The following is a 21,338-nucleotide window of genomic DNA, read 5'->3' as shown; positions in this document are numbered from 1 at the left end:
TCCTTCCTGTTGTTTTTCCCACATTCTTTCTAACATTTATCATTTTTCTTTTCTGTTATATTAGCCAATCTGAAGGTATCATGTGGTAACCTCTAATACATTTTCTAATTTCTCTAATAAATAATTATTTGGAGCATTTTAATCACTATAGCTACCTTTGATTGCTTCATCTGAAAACTGCCTGTTTGACCATTTTCATATACATCAGTTAGGGCCTTCTATCTTGAGGCTGCATCCCTCAAGCTCAGGAGTTCTCAGTTATATCAGGGCTAAGACTAGGTAACTAAGCAGATAGAGCCCTAGGCCTGAAGTCAGGGAGATCTGAATTCAAATTCAGGCTCAGAAACTTGATAACTATAGACCCATGGTAAGGCATTTAACCCTCTTTGTCTGTATTTTCATTTGTAAAATGGATTGAAGAAGAAAGTGGCAAATCACTTCAGTATCTTTTCCAAGAAAAACCCCAAATAAGATCATGAAGAGTGAGACATGACTGAAATGACTGAACAACAAAAGGAAAATATAAGAAGAGGAAGGAAAAGGAGGAAAAAGAAAGAAAGAAAGAAAAAGAAGAAAAAAGGAATTAAAGAAAGAAAGGAAGAAAAGAAAGAAAAAGAGGGAAAAAAGAAAGGAAGGAAGAAGGAAAGAAAGGAAGGAAGGAAGGAAAGAAAAAGATATTTTGTAATTCCTTGGGCTTATTTCACACTAAATCATTAGTTCTACATCTAGCTAACTCTCTATCCTCTGTTTTCATGGAGGAGAGTGGCAGATATCACAGGCAATTCCATATTACTTCCATTTGTCTCTGAGCTATGTTTTTTGTGAGTCTTATATGTGAATATTGGCATGCAAAAGCTCTTAGAATTCATAGGATTTTTTGCTTTAAATAACAAGGTTGCTCAGTGAGGAGTTGTAAAACATCACCTTTCAGACCAGTGCAAAATATCATCCTATGATGAGCTTTTGAGGAGCAGGGGCTGAAGGAAGGTATCTCTAAGCTTTAGTCTGGCAGTCTTACAATGGAATTTATTGGGAAGTTATGAGGTACTAGTTTCAAAATCATCACTTTGAGTTGCTTTTGGATCCATTGAGTCATCGGAGTGGGCAGTAACATCAACTAAAAGGGACTGAATAAATGGCAGTGACAGTAATTATTCACAACAAGCTTTCTTTGTAACAATCCTATAAGGTAGATATCAAGAGCATTCTTATCTCCATATTTCTGAGGAGGAAACAGAGGCTCAGGGACATAGTCATTCAGTGGAAAACGTTTGTTTTGTTTTGTTTCATTTTTCTATTATACTGTGTGATTCTTGATAAGCTGAAAGTAAGATCTGCCTTGGCAATGCTAGGGAAGATACTTGAGAAATCCTAATCCAAAGTTAGTCAATAAACATTTATTAAGCTTCTACTATATGTGCAAAGCCTGATCTATTCAATGGTGTCCAGTAAATGACAAAAATTGGCAAATGACGATAAATGATAAAGTTTAATAGCTATGTCTCCTCCTTTTGTATTCTTACTCCCCATTCTCCTTCCATTAAAGCCTACCATAGGACCATGGAAAATGTCACAAGTATTTATGGACATGGCTAATCCTTTAAAGGTGTCACCTTAAATAAATGTTTAATAAATGTTTGTTTGGAAGTAATGTGGAATTATCTGTGCTCTACCTTCCACTCTCCCAAATGAGGGCAGAGAATTGAGAGTTGGCTATATGTAGGGCTAATGATTTAGCACAAAAACAAGCCCAAGGCATTTTAAAACACCTTCCTCTTTCTTTCTTTTTCTCTTCCTTCCTTCCTTCCTCTTCTTCATTCCTCTCTTTCTTGTTATTGTTGAGTAATTTCAGTTGTATTTAATTCTTCCATGACCTACATAGATACAAATCTGGTCTTATGTGAAAACTGTTTTATAGTGTTATATTTGTGTGGAGTTTACAAGCTTTGTGAGTCTGTATAAATTCTGAAAGCAAGAAATTTGTCATAAAAGATTCAGGAAGACTTGGAGTCATTCTTCCTTTAGAAAAGATGAAAGGGAAGGAGGAAGGAAGGAAAGGAGAAAAAGAGGGTTGTTGTTTGTCCTTCATTCTCGTAAAGGACTATGACATCAGGGAGTGATATCATGACATGCAAATGAATTGGATTTAAGTGAGAGAAGGCTGTGCAAGATCACCAGCCTTGCTTTCTCCTCCAGAGTCAGAACAACTGCAGATGATCTTGGATGCAATGGGAGACTTTGGCCTTTTTAAGCTAAGACCTCTAACAGGTCTACGTTTGCCTGGGGCAAAACCCAATCAGTGCTTGAGGATGGGTAAGAAATGAGGCAGAGAATGGTTTCTTTTACCTAATTAAAAAAAAGGGAAAAAATCAATCTGGAAGGAAAGACTCTTAGGGTTTCTTTTTTAAGGGAGAGAGGGAAGGAAGGAAAAAAGGATGGAAGGAAGAAAGGAAGGGAAGAAGGAAAGGAACAGAAGTATGGAAAAAGGAAGAAAGTGAAGGAAGGAAGGAAAGGAAAGAAGAAAGGAAAGGAATAGAAGAAAGGAAGGAAGGAAGGAAGGGGACAGAAGGATGGAAGAAAAAAGCAAAGAAGGAAGAAAGGAAAGGAATAGAAGGAAGAAAGGAAGAAAGGAAAAAAGGAAATAAGTACTATTATTATCCTTATTTTATACTTGAAGAAATGGAAGCCATTAGTGAACTTGTCCAAGGTCATGCAGATAGCAAATATATGAGACATCAGGGCCTAAATGCACTATGGCATCCCTTAGTTGGTGTAGCCTTATTTCCTCTGAGGGAGGCAACTCAGCTTGTATTTCTTGGAGGTCAATACAAAACTCTGGTTAGGGTTTTGAGCTCCAGAAAAAGACATACTGGGAAATTTAATTTCTGAAGACCTAGATTTCCCCTGGCCAGACTAATCCAGACTTTCCCTGGCCTGTTTGCTAACCTCAGCTACATTTTTTAAAAAATAGTATCTCCCCATCATTTAGAAGTTAAGACAATTTTTAGCATACATTTTTATGAGATTTTGAATTTCAAATTTTTCTCCCTTCCTCTCCTCCCCTCTTCCTAAAATGGTAGGCAATTTGATATAGGTCATACATATGGTATCATGTAAAGCATTTTTCCATATTACAGTTGTGAAAGGAGAAACAGATAAAAAGGAGGAAAACATGAAAAAGAGTAAATTAAGTGAAAAAGTATGCTTTTATTTGCATTCAGAGTTCATCAGTTCATCACTAGAGATCATTTTCCTTTGTGAGTCCTGGATCATTGTGTTCTTGAAAAGAGCTGAGTTATTCATCACACAATCTTGCTGATATTGTGTGCAATGTTTTCCTGGTTATGCTCATTTCACATTGCATCAGTTCATACAAGTCATTAGTTTATTCTAAAGACTGTTCATCATTTATTATTGAACAATAGTATTTCTTTACATTTATGTAACATGTCCTGTTCAATCATTCCCCAATTGATGGGCATCCCTTCTATTTCCAATATTTTGCCACTATGTAAAGAACTGCTCCAAATATTTTTGCACATGTAGATTCTTTTCTTTTTTTATGTTCTCTTTGGCATATAGACCTAGTGGTGGTATTGCTGGATCAAAGTATATGCACAATTTGGTTGCCCTTTGGGCATAATTTCAAACTGCCACCCAGAATGGTTGAGTCAGTTTACAATTCCACCAACAGCGTTTATCCCTATTTTCCTACATCTTCTCCAACATTTGTATTCCTCACTTCTTCATACATCAGTAGTTAGCTTTGATTTATTCATCTGAAATCTGCCTGTTTATATCCTTTGACCATTTGTCAATTGGAGAATTGCTTGAATTCTTACAAATTTTACTTAGTTCTCTCTATATTTGAGAAATGGGACCTTTAGCAGAGACATTTGCTATAAAGATTATTTCTAAGCTTTCTGTTTTCCTTCTAATATTGGTTACATTGATTTTATTTGTGCAAAAGCTTTTTAATTTAATATAATTAAAATTATCTACCTTACATTTTGTAATGTTCTCTATATGTTGTTTGATAATGATGAATCTATAACTCAATTAACTGCTCTTTTAAGGATCTGAATGCTAACAACAAAATTATACAATGATCAGTTCTGATGGACATGACTCTTTTCAACAATGAGATGATCCAGGCCAGTTCCATTGATCTTGTGATAAAGAAAGCCACCCATATACACCCCAAGAGAGGACTGTGGGAACTGAGTGTGGATCACAACATAGCATTTTCACTCTTTTTGTTGTTGTTTGCTTGCATTTTGTTTTTTCTCAATTTTTTCTTTTTGATTTGATTTTTCTTGTGCAAAAAGATAATTGTATAAAAATATGTGCATATATTGGATTTAATATATATTTTTACCCTGTTTAACATATATTGGATTACTTTCCATCTAGGAGAGGGGGTGGGAGGAAGTGAGGGAAAAATCGGAATACAGGTGTTTGCAAGGGTTAATGTTAAAATATTATCCATGCATATGTTTTGAAAATTTAAAAGATTTAATAATAAAAAAAAGAATCTGAATGCTATACCAGTTGGTACATGTATGTTTAGTATTGCTATTACTTCACTGTCTATGATACCTTTTAGCAAGATGTAATTTTCTTCCTTATCTCTTTCTATTAAGTCTATTTTTGTTTCTGCTTTGTCCGAAATAAGTATTGGTATCCCCCCCCCTTTTTTTTTTTAACTTCAACTAAAGTGTAATAGGTTCTGTTTCAGGCTTTTACCTTGACTCGGTGTGTGTGTGTGTGTGTGTGTGTGTGTGTGCGCACATACACCTCAGGTGTGTTTCTTGTAAAGAGTGTATTATAGAATTCTTCTTTTTTTTTTTTTTAATCTACCCTGGTATTCTCTTCCGTTTTATGGGAAAATCCATCCAAATAATATTCATAATGATGATTAATAACTGTGAATTTCCTCCTGTTTGTCCCCTTTTTACCTTTTCTTCCTTGACAGTGTTTTGCTTCTGGTCACTGCTTCCCCTGATCTGCCTTTTCTTCTGTCAATTCCCTATTCCTCAAACCTACCGCCAATCACACTTCCCACTCCACTTTACTCAATCTCTTCCCTTTCTAATTTCCTGTTGGTAAGATAGATTTCTATATTCAACTACTTGTGTATATTATTCCCTTTTTAAGCCAATACTGATGAGAGTAAGGTTCAAGTCATGCCCATTACCCACTCTCCTTGTAATAGGTTTTGTTTCTCTCCATAGCAATAAGTTTTTTGTGCTCTTCATATGAAATAAGGTCATTTCATTTGTTTCTCCCTTTCTTCAGCACCCAGTGCACTCCTTTTTCTCATCCCTTAATTGCTTTTTTGGGTCATTTTCTCAAATTATTGTATACTTGTACCCTTTATCTATATATGTTCCTTCTAACTATACTATTAGTGGTTGTATATAGGGTCATCTCTAATCCTGATTTATATTTTACCACGGGACCCAGATGGCTCCAGAGAAAAAGTTAGGCTGGTGACTTTGCACAGTCCTTCCTCACTTAAATCCAATTTACTTGAATATCTTGGCATCACCTCCCTTACACCATAATCTTCTTCAAGAATGAAAAGCAAACAACTCTTATTGGTACAATTTTATTTTGAATTTTTTTAGTGGTACAATTTGAAAGAATTACAAGTATCATTTTCTCATCTTCCCATGTATGTAAACAGTTCACCTCTATTGAATCCCTTATGTCTTCTTTTATCCTTTTCAGATTTCTCTTGGATCTTGATATTGGAGATCATGTTTTTATTCAATACAATTCTATTGTATTGAATTGTATACAATTTTTTGTATATAATTTTCTCCTTATGAAAGTTCCAATGAATGACCATTTGAAGTATTATGCTTAATTTTGCCAGGTAGATGATTCTTGGTTGTAGTTCTAGCTCCTTTGCCTTCCAGAATATAATGTTCCATAACTTCAGATCCTTTAGTGTTGCACCTGCTAATTGCTGGGTAAGCTGATCTTGGGTCCCCGATATCTGAATTGTTTTTGGCCATTTGCAGTATTTTTTCTTGACCTGATAGTTCTGTAATTTGACTGTAGTGTTTTTTGGGTTTTTTATTTTAGGATCTCTTTCCTGAGGTGATTGGTGAATTCTTCCAGTGCCTATTTTGCCCTATACTTCCAACATATCAAGTAAGTTTTTTTTTTTTTGACAATTTCTTGAAAGATGTTGTCCAAGTCTTTTTTTTTTTAATTGTTGCTTTCAGGTAGTCCAGTGATTTTGATGTTATATCTCTTGAATCTATTTTCCAGGTCAGTTGTTTTTCCAATGAAGTATTTCACATTTTGTTCTACTTTTTCATTTTTTAAAATTTGTTTGATTGATTCTTGATCTCTCATAGTCATTAACTTCCACTTGCCCAATTTTAGCTTTTAAGGAGTTGTTTTCCTTGGTTAGTTTTTGTACTTCCTTTTCTACTTGGCCAACTGTGTTTTTTAAGCAGTTGTTTTTTTCCCCAAACTGCTGGCTCTTTTTTCATAATTCTCTAGCACCACTCTCATTTCTTTTCCCAATTTTTCTTCTACTTCTTTTATATGATTTTTAACTTCTCTATGAATAATTTTTGGGTCTGAGACCACTTTCACTTTTTCTTTGGGTTGGTGCTTTGACATTGTTTTTGTCTTCTGAATTTGTGTCTTGATCTTCCTTCCCAACTTTCTGTGGTTAGTTTTTTTTTTTTGCTGTTTTTTGCTAATTTAAAAAATGTTTTCTCTTCTTTTAAATTTGACTTCTGCTTCTGGGGTGGAAGGGACACTATCTTAGGCTTCTTGCAAGGGACTGCTGCCCCTGAGTGCACTGATAATGATGTACTGATGTTTTCCTGGTGTCCATGGGGTACCCTTGTGCTGAGGGGATTAGGAGAGTAGTGGCTGGTGCTGATGGAGGTTGTAGAGATGTTTACAGACACTTTAACTGGTACTGAGCCTGAATCATACAGACATTTCTTATCAGTCTTCCAAGTTCATGGGCTAAAAGATTGTTTCACCCATCTTTTTGGTTCTGCTTTTCCGGATTTGTTTTGGGCACTATTTTATGGTTGTTTGGAGGTGAATGGGTGAATTATGGTAGTTTACAACTTACTCCCTCAGATAGATTGTTTCAAATCAACCAAGAGTCATAGAGTCAAGAGTCAGACATGACTAAAAGATGACTAAACAACAATAACATTGTTGTGCAGGGCAAAAAACACTCATTGGTTAAAACAGCATTTCATTACCAGAAATATGTCCTTCACAGCTCAAATTCATTGCCTCTCATATCAAATTAACATTTTTAAAAATTTCAGTTCTCTGATTTATGTTCTACATGTCTGGCTTTAGTGGAATTTGGTGTGTTGTGTACATAATTTACACATATTAATGTCAATAATATTAGTAACATTAAATATAATAATGTCAAGAATATTAATATATTTACATATATACTCTATAATTTAAGAATGTTTTTAATTGATACTTCTTGTTTCTTACATTACTATAATGTCTTTCCCTGAGAGCCACACTATATGCTAAAAAGTATTTTTTAAAGAAAAAAAAACTCAGCCTAACTGATTGATACATTGAAAAAGACTGAAAGTACATCTTTGCACTTTCTACCTTCATGAAGGGTAAGTTAGGGCCATCATCTCTTTTTATTTGATTCCTGTTTAGTCTTGATAATTTTTTACATTTAGTTTTGACTTTTGATTTGTGGCTATTTTTTTCCATTTACATTGTTTTAGTCTCTGTGTATATTGTTTTCTTGGCTCTGTCTTAGATCTTTCTAAGCTTCTCCATTTTCATCATATGCATCATTTCTTACCTCACAGTAATATTCCATCATATTTGTGTATTTCACTATTTGCTTAGCCATCCTCCAACTGATGGATGGAAATTTATGTTGTTTCTAATTTTTAGCTATCACAATAAGTACTGCTATAAATATTTTGCTGTATATAAGGACTTTTTTTTTTAATCAATGCTTTCCTTGGAATATAAACTCAATAACAGAATCTCTGTTCAAGAGATATGGACATTTTAGTAATTTTACTTACTTAATTCCAAATTGCTTTTCAAAGTAGTCTTTACCATTTCACAGTTCCACCAACAATGTATTAGTCAACCTATCTTCCTACAATTCCTCCAATTTTAACTTGCTATTTTTTCATATTTGCTAATTTGTGAAGTATGAGATAAAACCTCAACATTGTTATGATGTTCATTTTTCTTATTATTAGTGATTTAGTACTTCTTTCATATAGTTAAGAATACTTTTGAGAAGCATTTGTTCATATCCTTTGACCATTTATCTTTTGGGGAATAAGTATTATTCCCCACACATGATACATCCTAGATACTAAATCCTTTAAAATTTTTCATACAAAGTTTTTTTTTTCCATTTTATTCTATTTGCATTAGGGTTATCTGTGCAGAAGCTCTTCAGATTGAAGTTATCAAAGTTGTCTATTTTTGTTTTGAAATTGCCTGTATCTTTTATTTAGTTAAGAATATATATCCTTGCTCATAGATATGAGAGGTATATGATTTGTTTGTCTTCTAATATTAGTGTGCTCTTTAATGTTAAGGCTATGTAAACATTTAGAATGTATTGTGGAACATGATATAAGGTGTTGGTCTAAGCCTAATTTTTGCCAGGCTCCATGCTAGTTTTCCAAACAGTTTTTTTTAAACAAAGAAAGAGTTTTCCCCCAGGTAATTTATGTTTTTCACTGTTATCACACACTGGATTATTGAGTCTTCTTGTTTTTGAATCTCCCTTATCTAGCCTGTTCTACTGATCTGCCTCTCTATTCTTTAACCAACACCAGATGGTTTTAATGACTGCTATATAATATAGTTTGAGTCTGGAAATGCTATTCCCTCTTTGTCCCTATGTCTTTTTCATATCACTTGATATTCCAGATCTTTTGTTTTTCCAAATGAATTTTGTTGATGTTTTGTCAAGTTCTATGAAGTATCCCTTTGGTAAATTGATTAGCATAGCATTAAGATATAAATTAATTTTGCTAGTATTGCCATTTTTATGATTTTAGCACAGCCCAGCATGACCACTTAATATTCTTTCAGCTATTTAAATTTTTCTTTATATCTTCAAGGAACACTTTGTAATTGAATTTACATATATCATTTGTCTTCTATGGGAGGTTGATCCACAGATTTTTTTTTTTTTGCATAACTCTCCATTAGGCTAATCCCACAGGACTAGTGGGCTCCCCTCCTTTCTCTCCACTGAGAGGGCTTCTCAAATTCAGCTAAAAGCATAACAACTACAGTTACAAGACTCATGTACTTGTCCATTCAGTTACAGAAGGCTCCCTTTCCTGTATGTGGCTCCCTTTCCATTACAGCCACAAAAAGAACCATGAGGTCATTCTGATCTAATCTTGACAAGTAATGCCAAATGTTTTAGGTTTAGCCTAGCTCAGGCCAGTGCAGTGATTCAGGACAAAAAATCTTGGCTGTTAATTTTAACTATGATGGAAATATACACAATAATTACAATATAAGTGGAAAGAACTATCACACAAACTCTTCAAAAGTCAGTGTTGCAAAATCATGAAGAACCAGAAGCATGACTTATTAGGAAATCTATAAACATTGGATATTGTATATATTTGCAGACCTTTGATATATTGGTCAGTTATGCTGATTTTTCTTTTCTTTTTTGTCTTTAAAACCACTATTTTTATATGGGATGGCTCTCAGGAGGGGGAGGAATAATGGAGGAAAACTGTGGTTATATAAAAAAGCAATAAAAAGTATTTTAAAGTAACATATTTACTTATAATGAAGTTAAAATGATACAATTTCCTAATTCAAATGGACACAGCAATCCCTTTTTCAGAGCAGTAGTGCTGTATCAGGAATGCAAAGCACAGGGCAACAGGAATCTTGTTAATCCTCTGGGATGCTAGCTCCCTATAGTGCAGATATTTATAACTTTAGTGCAAGGAAAGCAATGTATTGTTCAAACTCTAGTTCCCTGGACCAACCATATTCCTGGGATATCCTCTTAGACTCCTTAAAGAGAAACCTCAGTCTATGTAAAAACAGATGCCAGTCCTACTCCAGTTTATAATAACAACAAAACAGATTGTTCCTTCTGAATTCTTCTACACTCACATGTTTCTGAATAAAGCTTCTTCTGACCCATATTGTATATTGTGAGCTATGACTTTTTCTATGACATTGGGTCACTTTGGGCAAATCTTTTTTTTTTTTTTTTGAGCCTTATCCAAATGTGGCCATATACATATGTCCATACACACACGTGTGTGTGTGTATTCATAGATTGATTAATTGACATTTATGGCTATTTAGATGTAGATATTAATAGATCTATTTATATGTATCTATACTTATATAGATCTACATCTATATAAATAGATTGATCTCTATATCTATCTAGATATAGATATCTACATATACATACATACATGTATATATTATATATGTAGTTGTAGCTCATGGTAGACATTTAATAAGTTCATGTTGATTGGTTGATTGACTATTTGGATATCTATCTATATGTATCTACATGTATGTAGATTCGTATCTATATCTATATATTAGATATAGCTATCAATCTATGTACATATATGTGTAAATACATATCACTCAATATCTAAACACATCTAGATATTATATATGTAGTTTTAGCTCATCATAGGCATTTAATAAATGCATGTTGATTGATTTGCTGATTATTTGGGTTATTTCCCCTGAAATACATTATCTTATCCACAGTGAAATCACTGACACAATTCCATTCATACCTATCCCACTCCAGACCTATTTCACAGCATTTTCCCCACATCCACATATCAATGTCCACAGGAGCTCATTGTCACTTGCAGATTGAAAATTTATTATCTTTTAAGTTCATTTATTTGAGGGGAAAAAAAGGAGAACTAAAACTTGTCCCAGGACTGATCTGTGAGTTCCTTACCCTTTATTCTTCCTTGTTCTCCCTGCCTTTTGTTTCTTGGGCACAGGTCAGTTTCCTATTCATGACAAAACATTCTTTATAAGCCAGGAATGACTCAGTTTTAGCCTTTGGTGTAAGGTACCTTGTTAAATATCCTTTGAAAGCCTAAATAAATTGTGTCCGCTTTTGTCCACATGCCTGTGTATACCCACAAAGAACTTTGTGCATTTTTCCCAAATGATTTCACCTTAGCAGGAGAAAATAGGTCATGATTGCTTAAGATTTTGATGACTCGACTTTATAACGATTCCATTAGATTATCCAAATGTGGCCAGGGCTTTCTGGATTTATCGAAAGTATTTTCCAATCTTTTCAGCCCTGCACTGGAGAGGGGAGGATTAAATATCAGGAAGAAAAAGAAAAGTAAGCTTTTTTTATGAGAAGTGTGTGTGTGTGTGTGTGTGTGTGTGTGTGTGTGTGTGTCTGTGCATGGTATTGGCAGAAAGAGTTAGGAATCTAATGCTGTTCCAAATTTAGCATAAAAAAGACCTTTCTTATTCTGGTGGCAGGGAATAAGGATATAGACAGCTGCTGTGAATAGTTACCTTAATTTATCAGAAACATAGATTGAGGGGGAAAAAATCTAAGACAGAAAAGGAAGGGAAGAAATGGGAAGGGGTCAAGGTGGAAGAGGGTGGAAGTTAGCCAACTTAACATCAATTCCTGAACTCTGGGAAGCTAAGCCTCTCTTTACCATGGGCATTGCTTTTCCCAGGCAGCCTATGCCAATCTAAAGGAGACTAGAGTTTAGGAGGAGGGAGTCTCTCATTCTTCACTGGATTCAGAATCAGAAGGAGTTTCAAAGTATGAATCAAGAGATTGTACAAAGGGTCCACACATCTGCCAGGCTTGGGAGATATTGAACAGGGGTCAGGGTCCCTGGCATCCTGGGATTCAGGGCTTATAATACACTCCTCTCCTAGAGCTGCTGACACAAGAGAGGAAAAGAAAAACAAGGAAAGTATCAATGTCTCTATAGAGCCGATTTTTTTTCTCCCACTTAATATATCTCAAAGCACCAGTATGTGCAGAGGATTATGCTAGGCAGTAAGAGAGATTTAGAGATGAATGGGCAGGAAGTGTGTGATAGAAAGAACAGAAATGGAGGTCCAAGACTTTTTGAGTTTTAACTCACCACCAATTTCCCTAGGTCTAGGTCTTTTTTCTTATATATAAAATGAGGGGCATTGGACTCAATGACCTTTAAGGTTTATTGTAGCTCTAATATTCAATCAATCATTCAATAAATAAACATTAAGCACCTACTATATGTCAGGCACTGTACTAAAGAATATTATTACAAAGCCCTTCCTTCTAACTTAAGCAGTTCATCAAGGGCCTCTTCTGTTCTAGGAACCCTTTACCTCCCAGTGAAAAAGTTCTTTCCAAAGGTTAATTTCATCTCCTTCTGTTGAGATATCAGTGAGTTTTCTAATTCTTCCATGAAGAAAGCCCTTCCTGCCATTAGACTTTTATTTTTCCTTTTAGAGCCTTGATAGTTTAGAGATACTTGTACTACTGACACCTTTACATAGCCTAGGTAGAAGGAGGAGGAGAGGGTTTTAGGTATCAGTTTCCCCTAGAGCCTTGAGAAAAGTGTCAGGGTACCAGGTTTGAAAAAAAATCTTTTGATCAGGTTGCATCCATATCCAATAGCTTAGACCAAGGGCCTGGAGTTATGGGTTTTATGGCACAATTGTGACTAACTGGAGATTTTTGGTACAACTAATTTCTAACTTTAAAATGATACAAAGAGATAGGTTTCTTTCCACTCTTTGAACTGCCTCCCCTCTCCCCTAACTCAGCTCTGAGGCATTTATTGTTTTTTGTATCTGGGCAAAGTGAGAGTTTAATTATCTTTGTGAGTTAGGCTCTCCAAATCTTATCTCCAGGTATTAATCGCCTATCACCTGATCACTTGGAGTTAGGACACTAAAGTTGCTTTCTCAATCAGATTCACTTACTGGGTAACTTTGTAACAGTCACAACTTCTGAGACTCAGTTTTTCTATCTGTGGAACAGGGTGAATCATTGTTACCCTGGAGGAATTACCTTTAAACAAAATAAGGCATTGGACTTCATCATATTTGGATCTCTTGGGACAATAGATGATTACAGAGAAGGGGTAAAATTTGAAATCAATATTGAATCTATGTGGGTTAGGGTCAAGTGGAATATGGAAATAGGAGGTTCCTACCTGTGTTCTTCACCCTTCAGCAGTCATTTATAGGTGGCAATCTCAATGTCCAACCTCAGCTTGGATTTCATGACTTCCTCCTTCAGTATCCTTCATGACACTCCTTCAGTAAACATGGCGTGTTCTGCTTGACTTTCTGCAGGATACCTTCTAGCTCAGCCAGTTCTCAGTGTACATTATTGAGGGCAGTCTCTCCTTACTCTTCAAAATAGGACACAGCAGTCTCCAGCTTGAAATTCCAGGGGCATAGGAATTGGAAAGGAGAAGAAAGTGCTATGGTTTTTATGGCCTGGATCCTTATTCTAAGTACTATCTGTGGGTCTCCTTTCATCTGTTACCTCCCCCTACTCTCCCATACCAGAGCTCAGGTATAGGTGTTATTGGAGATTTACCTAGTGAAGAAGTGATAACCAGAAGACAAGAAGTATAGTTGAGAGAAAGAACGTAATTGGGCATACATCTTTTGCTATCTTACTATAGAAACTTGAACTCCTCTTCCTAAATCCTAGAGCTCTCCCAATCCTTCATGCTAATAGAGGAGAGAGGATTCATAATAGGTGAACTATTTTCAAACATGGATAATTCAGAACTCTAGTCTTTAGGACCCAGTGAGACCAGATTAATTCTAAATTGAGTTTTGTGGAATAATAATAACAAGACTTGGTATCCTCCTTGGGGATTGTGGGTAAATATATTCTTGGAGGATTAACAGATCACATATAAGTTCATCTGGTCCAATCTTTTAACTTATTATTATTTTTTTAACAATTCAAATCCAGGCATAGGTAATTGAAGGTAAACTAGAAACTGGAGTTCCATCATGTCAAATACCAATCAAAGTTGACTTCTGACTGATGTCCATAGCATCAATAAACATTGGGGATGTTCTTATGCTTAAGTGTGCAGGGTCTTGTACCTGACTGGCATTTGGCATTCTCCACCTTGGTGGTCAACCTCTGGATCATGTGTTTCAGCTCACTGATTTCCTCAGTACCAGACAGACGATCCCCATGGCAGATCACTATGGTTTTCATTTCCTCAAACTGTAAGAGGCAAAAAAGTAGGATTGGTTACTCACACAGGCCACAGGAGAGAAAGGTGAGGAACTGAAATGAGAAAATTTCCCACAAAGTGGGACAGACTCTTACTTTGGAAACCAGGCCAGAGTTGAAATATCTGGGCACTCAGCTTTACAAAGAGGAAGCTCTCCTTTCCTCCACTGGGAGTCTGAATCTGTTGGTATTTAGCTCAGCTCCCTTGAGTTACTCAAGTTACAGGGAATCTGTATAATAGATAGTTCTAAATAAACCAAGAACTTTCATTTTAGCTATTAGCTTCCACTTTCTGTCACTACTGCAAATTTGGAAATGTAGTGGCTCATACAGACTCATTGAGCCTGGGGTGAAGATTGTAGACTAGCTCTTCCACTAGAAATCACAAATGGTTTGGAGCAGAGAGAGACAGAGATCAATGGAAACAGAAATAGATGGAAGAAAGAGACACAGAGAAACAGACAGAAAGAGAGAGAGAGAATTAGAAAGACAGATAGAGAAGCAGAGTGAGAGAGATAGAGATAAACAGACAGAAATAGAGAAAGACAGAGACACACAGACACAGAGAGACAAAGAAAGACAAGACAGAGAGACAGAGAGACAAAGGACAGAGAGACAGAGAGAAATAGAGAGAGACAGAGAGAAATATAGAGATAGACACAGAGAGACCAGAGAAAGGCACAAAGACAGAGATGCAGAGAAGAGAAAGACAAAGAAAGATACACATAAAGAGAAAGACAGAGAGACAGAAGACAAAGACACAAAGGGAGAAACAGAGAGAGTCAGGGAGACAGACAAAAAGACATAGAGACAGAGACACACAGAGACACAGAGACAGAGCACTAAGAGAGACAGAGACACACAGAAACACACACATACATACACACACACAAACACACACACACACACACACACACACACACACAGTCAGAGAAAGACCAGAGAGAAAGAGACAGAAAGACAAAAAGAGAACAGGGACAGAGATAGAGAGAAGTAGGTCTGGACAACTCATATGTAGGAACTTTAACCTCAGGTTAATAGCTTTCTGTCTGTCCAGGTCATGGTTACCACATTACAAATGCCTGTGGTATTTCTATTTCTCCAAGAACTATTCAGGTGCACAAAAACAGTTAGGGAATTCTTTCCAAGTTTCCTCTTTTCCAAGGCCCCTAGTCTAAGGTGAGCAAGCACAGGACTTACATATAGCCAGCCTGATTTAGGGGAACACTGATGACAGATATCACTGCTTTCCCTGTTCCCAGAACTCACTTCATGTAATCCTCTATCAGTTCTTGCATGCAGTCGAGCTCAGAGTTTGGGCGATCGCTTTGGACCTCCATGCTCTCCAGGACTGTATTCAGGTAGATGATATATTCCTGGAACATGGCATCCAAGTTGTTCTCGCTGAACTCCCCATTCTGGTAGAATGTCCTTGTGGTCTCCAGGAGCTTGTTCTGCTTCTTCAGGAACTGCACCTGCTTGTTAAGAAACTATACCTACAATCCAGGGAAAAAGAGGAATGGTCAGGGTAATTCCCAGGTTAATTATTCCTTTTTTCTACAGAGGGGAGCCATGAGGCAACCATTCCAGCCAAGAGTTTCAGAACTCACAAGGAAGTGAAGACTGGTGAATGCACAGCAACATCTGACCTCTCTGATCTGGAATATCAGCTAAGGTTCAGCCAAGACTTTTCAGAGAGCTACCAACCAAGTATACCATCTATTTCATCATCCAAAAAAAGTATTTAATGAACAACTGAACATGTGGATGTTCCAACCCACAGGAAATTCTGTCAGTGAAGAAATCTGGAAACTCAGTCTACATTAGTTAGTGTAACCAGATTTAAACCTGGGTGGGACCTCAGAGTCTTTAGTCTAGGTGTCTATCACACTTTTTGTGCTATAGACCCTCTTAGTAGTCTGGTAAGATCTATGGATCCCTTCTCATAATAATAGTGTTAAATATATAAAATAAAACACATAAAAGTAAAAAGAAAAATATATGTTAAAATGATTTATATCTACACACATATGGATATATATGTATATAAACATTTATACATATATACACATGTACATAGACATAACTCTGTATGTCTATTTATTAATATAAATTCATTAAAATATAATAGTATAAATTAATAATTTATCTGCTTTTCCATCTATCTATCATAAGTTCTTGGAGCCCAGATTTAGAATCACTGATTTGGTCCCCTTTCTAACTGAATAGGTTAGAAAGTGAAGCTCCAAAATTTTAAATGCTGATACTGGTGAGATGCACTCTATCTGCATAACCTTCATTCTAGGAACCTAAGTTGACAGTTGTTTGTCCCAGATGGAACAGCCTCTTCCAGAGAAGGACAAAAGTTCTGGAATCAGCTCATTTTGGGGCATTCCTAGAAGGTGAAATTTCCAAGGACTGATGCTGATAGGATATTATAAGCTTGGGAAAGAGGATGAACACCAGATTTTCCTACCCTCCCTGGTCTATTTTCTATCTAATCTTTTTTATTATTATTATTGTTAGCAAAGTGACATTGCCCTGAACTGTCCTTTGCCTTGGGCCTTGTAGGCAGAAACTCCATTTCCCCCATTTTCCCCAGGCTTCAAATAAACCTTTTTGGCAGGTCCCCTTAGCACTAAATTCTCATGGAGTATCCCTTTGCCTCTCTGTGTTGTAGGGTGTGTGTGTGTGTGAGACCTTTCCCATCAGAGTGGGCATTCCCCTAGGATAAAGCCCAGGTCTCTTTCTCCTCCAAGTAGTTGGGCAAAACTCAGGAACTGGTCAGAGAGGAATGGAACTGACCTTTGTCAATGAAGGCAGCAAACTTGCTATTGAAACACTTAATCTGTTCCTTCTCCTCATGCTTCATACACTTGGCATTTGGGTCAGTCTCCAGGTTGAGGGGGGACAGGAGACTCTCATTAACAAATAGTGATGATGCAAGAGGGGCTGGACCCTCACATCCCCCTAGAGCTATAGCCAAAGCTCTGGCTATAGGAGCCAGTCCTAAAGCCCCTGCAGGTGGTGTGGCTGCCAAAGCCAGTTAGTCCCCTGTAGCAGAACACTCCTTGGTAGGGAGCAGCACTGACACAGCAGCGGTCAGGTTGGGGTTCACAGACTGAGATGAAGCTAAATGCCTGGCTCCCCGATTCTGATCTGCAGATCATGGTGCTTGAAAATCATAGGGCTACATAATGCTGGAGGAAAAGAACTGGGGAGATTTGGGGATCCCAGAGATCAATCTGGGAAACCTCCTCAGCTCCTGGGCTCCCTATTTATTCCCCCACCTGAGGCTTGGTTATGCACATGGTGATGGACAATTTGATCCTTTATGAGCTTGTGTGGTTAGCTCCACCGCTCTCCTCTGAGAGTATGGGACCCACCCAGTGGGTGCAAATAATAGTTAGAATGTTTCATCTTCAAAGTGCTTCCCTAGCAGGGCACACCCCCAGCCATCGCTCTGAACTGGGGACAGAGGAATACTAGAGGCAGCAGAGGAGGTTGGCCATGTTTCAGAGGAGGTGCACAGATGACTATGGGGGGGGGGAAGACCCCTTGTTTCAGTCTTGGTAGAGGAAGCGAGACAGTAGAATTAAAGGGACCCCAAAGCAATTAGGGAGGAGTAAGGGGCTGCCCAGTCAATGAATGGCAGGGAAAATCAGAAGAGTGATGAATGTGACCAACCATGAGAGGACTGATCAGAAGAAAAAATAGGTTAGGTTGTCATTCTCTTGGTTATTTCAAACTACTGGCAGTCTCTGGGTTGGAAGGGAAATCTAAGTACTTTTAAGGCTGGAATTACTTCCTAGTACCTCAAGACATCTGTGATTCTCTGAGGACAAAGGTGGTAGGAAACCCAGAGCTACAGCTGAAGAGTAGAGGGGATTCTGTGGAGGATGGGAATGAAGTGAAGAGAAATAAACTCAATCCTGGGGAAGAACATACTAGATGGGGAGTACAGGTCATGAGGATGGAAAGTTAAGAATAAGAATTATATAGGTCATCTGGTGGTTGAGGAAGGGCGACATTTGCTATCATTTTATAGGTTTGGAGGTGCCAGGTTGGCATTTTGGAGTCAATTTATTTCCCCTGAACTTGCAATTCAGGGAGCTGCTGACAAGTGAACTGTGGTGGCTTGGGTAATTGAGTCAAACATACTTCAGTCAACTGAATTCTTCCTACCAATCCTTATTAAATGTTTCAATACTTCAAGGACTTATGCTTTGGTCAACGTGAATACTCTCCCAACCAATTCAAAATTACAGCCCTGCTACCACAGAATGGATGACTTCGTGACAAAGGTCAGTTGACAACTCAAGATCACCTCCATGATACAGTGAATCTATTTAAATAATAAGCATGACTAATCATTCATTACTAACATTTCCCTAATAATTTGAAAAAAAATTAAGCGCAAACTTTAAAGAAAAATAAATGTTATGGTATAAATTTAGGCCATAAGCTCTGGGAACAGCAGCAGCATCCCCATCGCCCTGCTTCCAGCTTAGCTCTTACTACCATCAGCATCACCACTACCAACACCACCCAGACCACTGGCATCCATCTAGACCATCCCCTGAAGCTATCTTCGAGGGGAGCAATTCTTATGGAAATATGACTTGGCAGTTTAGTCAGCCAGTAAACATTTATTAAGCACTATGTGCCAAGCAGTAAGTACTGGGGATATGAAAAGAGGCAAACTATAGGAATTGGCCTGAATCACCTCACTATTGAAAAGAGCCATGTCCATCAGAATTGATCATCATATAATTTTATTGTTTCTGTGTACAATGTTCCCCTGGTTTTCCAATACATCCTTGTCTTTTCCTTATTTAGGCTCCTGTCTTATATGCCAGGAGAGAGAAAACAACCACAGGGAAAAGAGACCTAAAATTCCTTGTCCCTAGGGAAGTAGGACACATATCTAAGTGATCAGAAAAACACAAACAGCAATATATTGATGTGTACAGAAGAATAGAGTAAAAATAGAGTTGTTTGTCCTTCCTTTTTGAAAAGGGCCAATGACATAACTTGATGCATTGACTCGTGAGTAAATTGTGCGAAGTAAGTCAGTAAGTACTGAATAATAAAGTTATCAAAGTTAGTTGGTTAATTAGGAAAGATGTGTGGGAAAGGCATAGATTGGAAGTGACTGGCTAAGAGATGGCAGAAGAAGTGGCCAGTGCCAAACTTGGAAGTGTTTTGCCACAGAATTATGAAATATTACAGTTGAAAAGGGAACTCAGGGGTCATCTAGTTCATTCTGCATATAAAGAAAAATCCCATCTAAAATGTTACTGATAGGCAATTAAATAGTCTTTGCTTGAAGACCTACACTAATGGGAAACTTATTACCTCTTATGGTAGCTCATAGCTCCCTAACTGTGGGTAGCTGCAATTGATATGTAGTTAAAGATAATGGTGATAATAATGATATGATAAAATGGACTGGAGTGTCTCTAGCTCACTGATCACTAGCCATTACACCCTTCACCCTGTGACTCAGTTTTATCATCTATAAAATAAGATTGGATTAAATGATATCTAAGATCCTTTTATAGCTCAGAAAAACTATGGTACATGTTTTTATAGACTTTATGGTACTAAAGTGTTTTATATTCATTATCTCATTGCATAGGTACAATAATCCTATTAGGTAAGTAGGGGAGGGCCTGTTGCTTCCTTTCCTCTTTTTATAAATTAGGTTCAGAGAGATGAATAAATCACATAGGGCAAAATGACAATCAAAATTCAATTTTTTTTGAAGATTTCTTTCTTTCTTTTTTGTATATATTCATTTACTGGCTATTTCCTCCCTTTACCTTTTTCTTTTCCATTTTACAACGTCCACTTGAGTTCTGAAAAATACTACTACTCAATAAATACAAATTGCTATTAATAATTACTCCTAAGCAAATGTTCTTGCATGAGATTTCCTTCTTTGGACTAATAGTTCTTATTTATTATTCAATAAATTTGGAAGTGGTCACTGTCGTTGATTTCCTAGTTTAGAAATTGTCAACTGAATTGCTGAATGACGGGATAATCCAATCTGTGATCCTATAATCAAGGGGGAAATAATAGCCCATGTTTCCATGTTCTTTTGTTACTTTCCTGGAAGAATTGAAGTAGGCAGTACAAATTATAGGGCCATAGATTTAGAGCTAGAATGGATTTCAGAGGCCATCTAGTTTAACTCTCATGTGTTATATGCCCCCAGTCATCTATCTTGTAAATGTCATAGCTTGAATTCAAAGCAGAGTTTCTTGATCACAAGTCCAGCTTTTCACTGTGGAATAGGTGGTGAGAGAAGAACAGGTTTGGGGGAGAACAGGAGAACAGGTATCCAGGATCAGATGTGTTTCCTGGATGAACCTAAAAGGAACATTGCTTATCCTGAAGAAAAATGAAGCAGGATTTACTTTGAGGCTCCTCCTTTTATGTAATGAAACTTCCTTTGGCCAAGGTGTAAAACAATAGTTGAGGGTGGGGTGGGCCTATCCCCAGCTATTACTGTTGCCCCAGCTTTTGTTGGGAAGTTTATGGCTTGAGTTGTGGTGATCGTGGTGCTGTTGCTACTGTGAGTGTGTTTGTGGGAGGAAGTAGGGGAAGACAAAGTTTCTGAGTTAGGGTTCTTTGCCTTAGATTCCCCACCTGTGGCCTTCAGTCCTAATCCATCCCCTTCCAACTGGCTCAGTGGGTATTCCCCTATTCTTCAAGTATCTAATTGATTGGTTGGGAGTATGTGATAAAAGACAAAGAGGGCTCCCTGGTTAGTCCCTAAAGGACGCAGAACCTCATAGACCGACTAGTCCACTGGCCAATGGGTGAGGGCTTGAAGTTTCTTGTTTAAAAGACCAAGTGGTACTTCTGATTGTGTAACAGTGCTTATCACCATTTCCTCCTCACAATGTGGACCATATTCCCCTCTTTGCCCCAACCTCCAAAAGCCATTTTCCAGCAGCTGAACTTTTGAGCTCACCAGTCACATCTCAGAGTTAGAGCAATGGCAGATCCTGTCAGTCCCTGTGTGCCTAGCATGGTGATATTTGACATCATTCAGATGGGG

At 37.2% G+C, this 21,338-nt stretch overlaps 1 pseudogene; it reads right to left on the bottom strand.

Moving 5' to 3' along the window:
• Window positions 1-14,080: 14,080 nt before the first annotated feature.
• On the bottom strand, window positions 14,081-17,436 carry LOC100914749 (annotated as a pseudogene).
• Window positions 17,437-21,338: the final 3,902 nt, after the last annotated feature.

This window comes from Sarcophilus harrisii, chromosome 5, assembly GCF_902635505.1.
Source record: "Sarcophilus harrisii chromosome 5, mSarHar1.11, whole genome shotgun sequence".
Classification (NCBI taxonomy): domain Eukaryota; kingdom Metazoa; phylum Chordata; class Mammalia; order Dasyuromorphia; family Dasyuridae; genus Sarcophilus; species Sarcophilus harrisii.
This window is presented reverse-complemented; position numbering and strand designations above follow the sequence as displayed.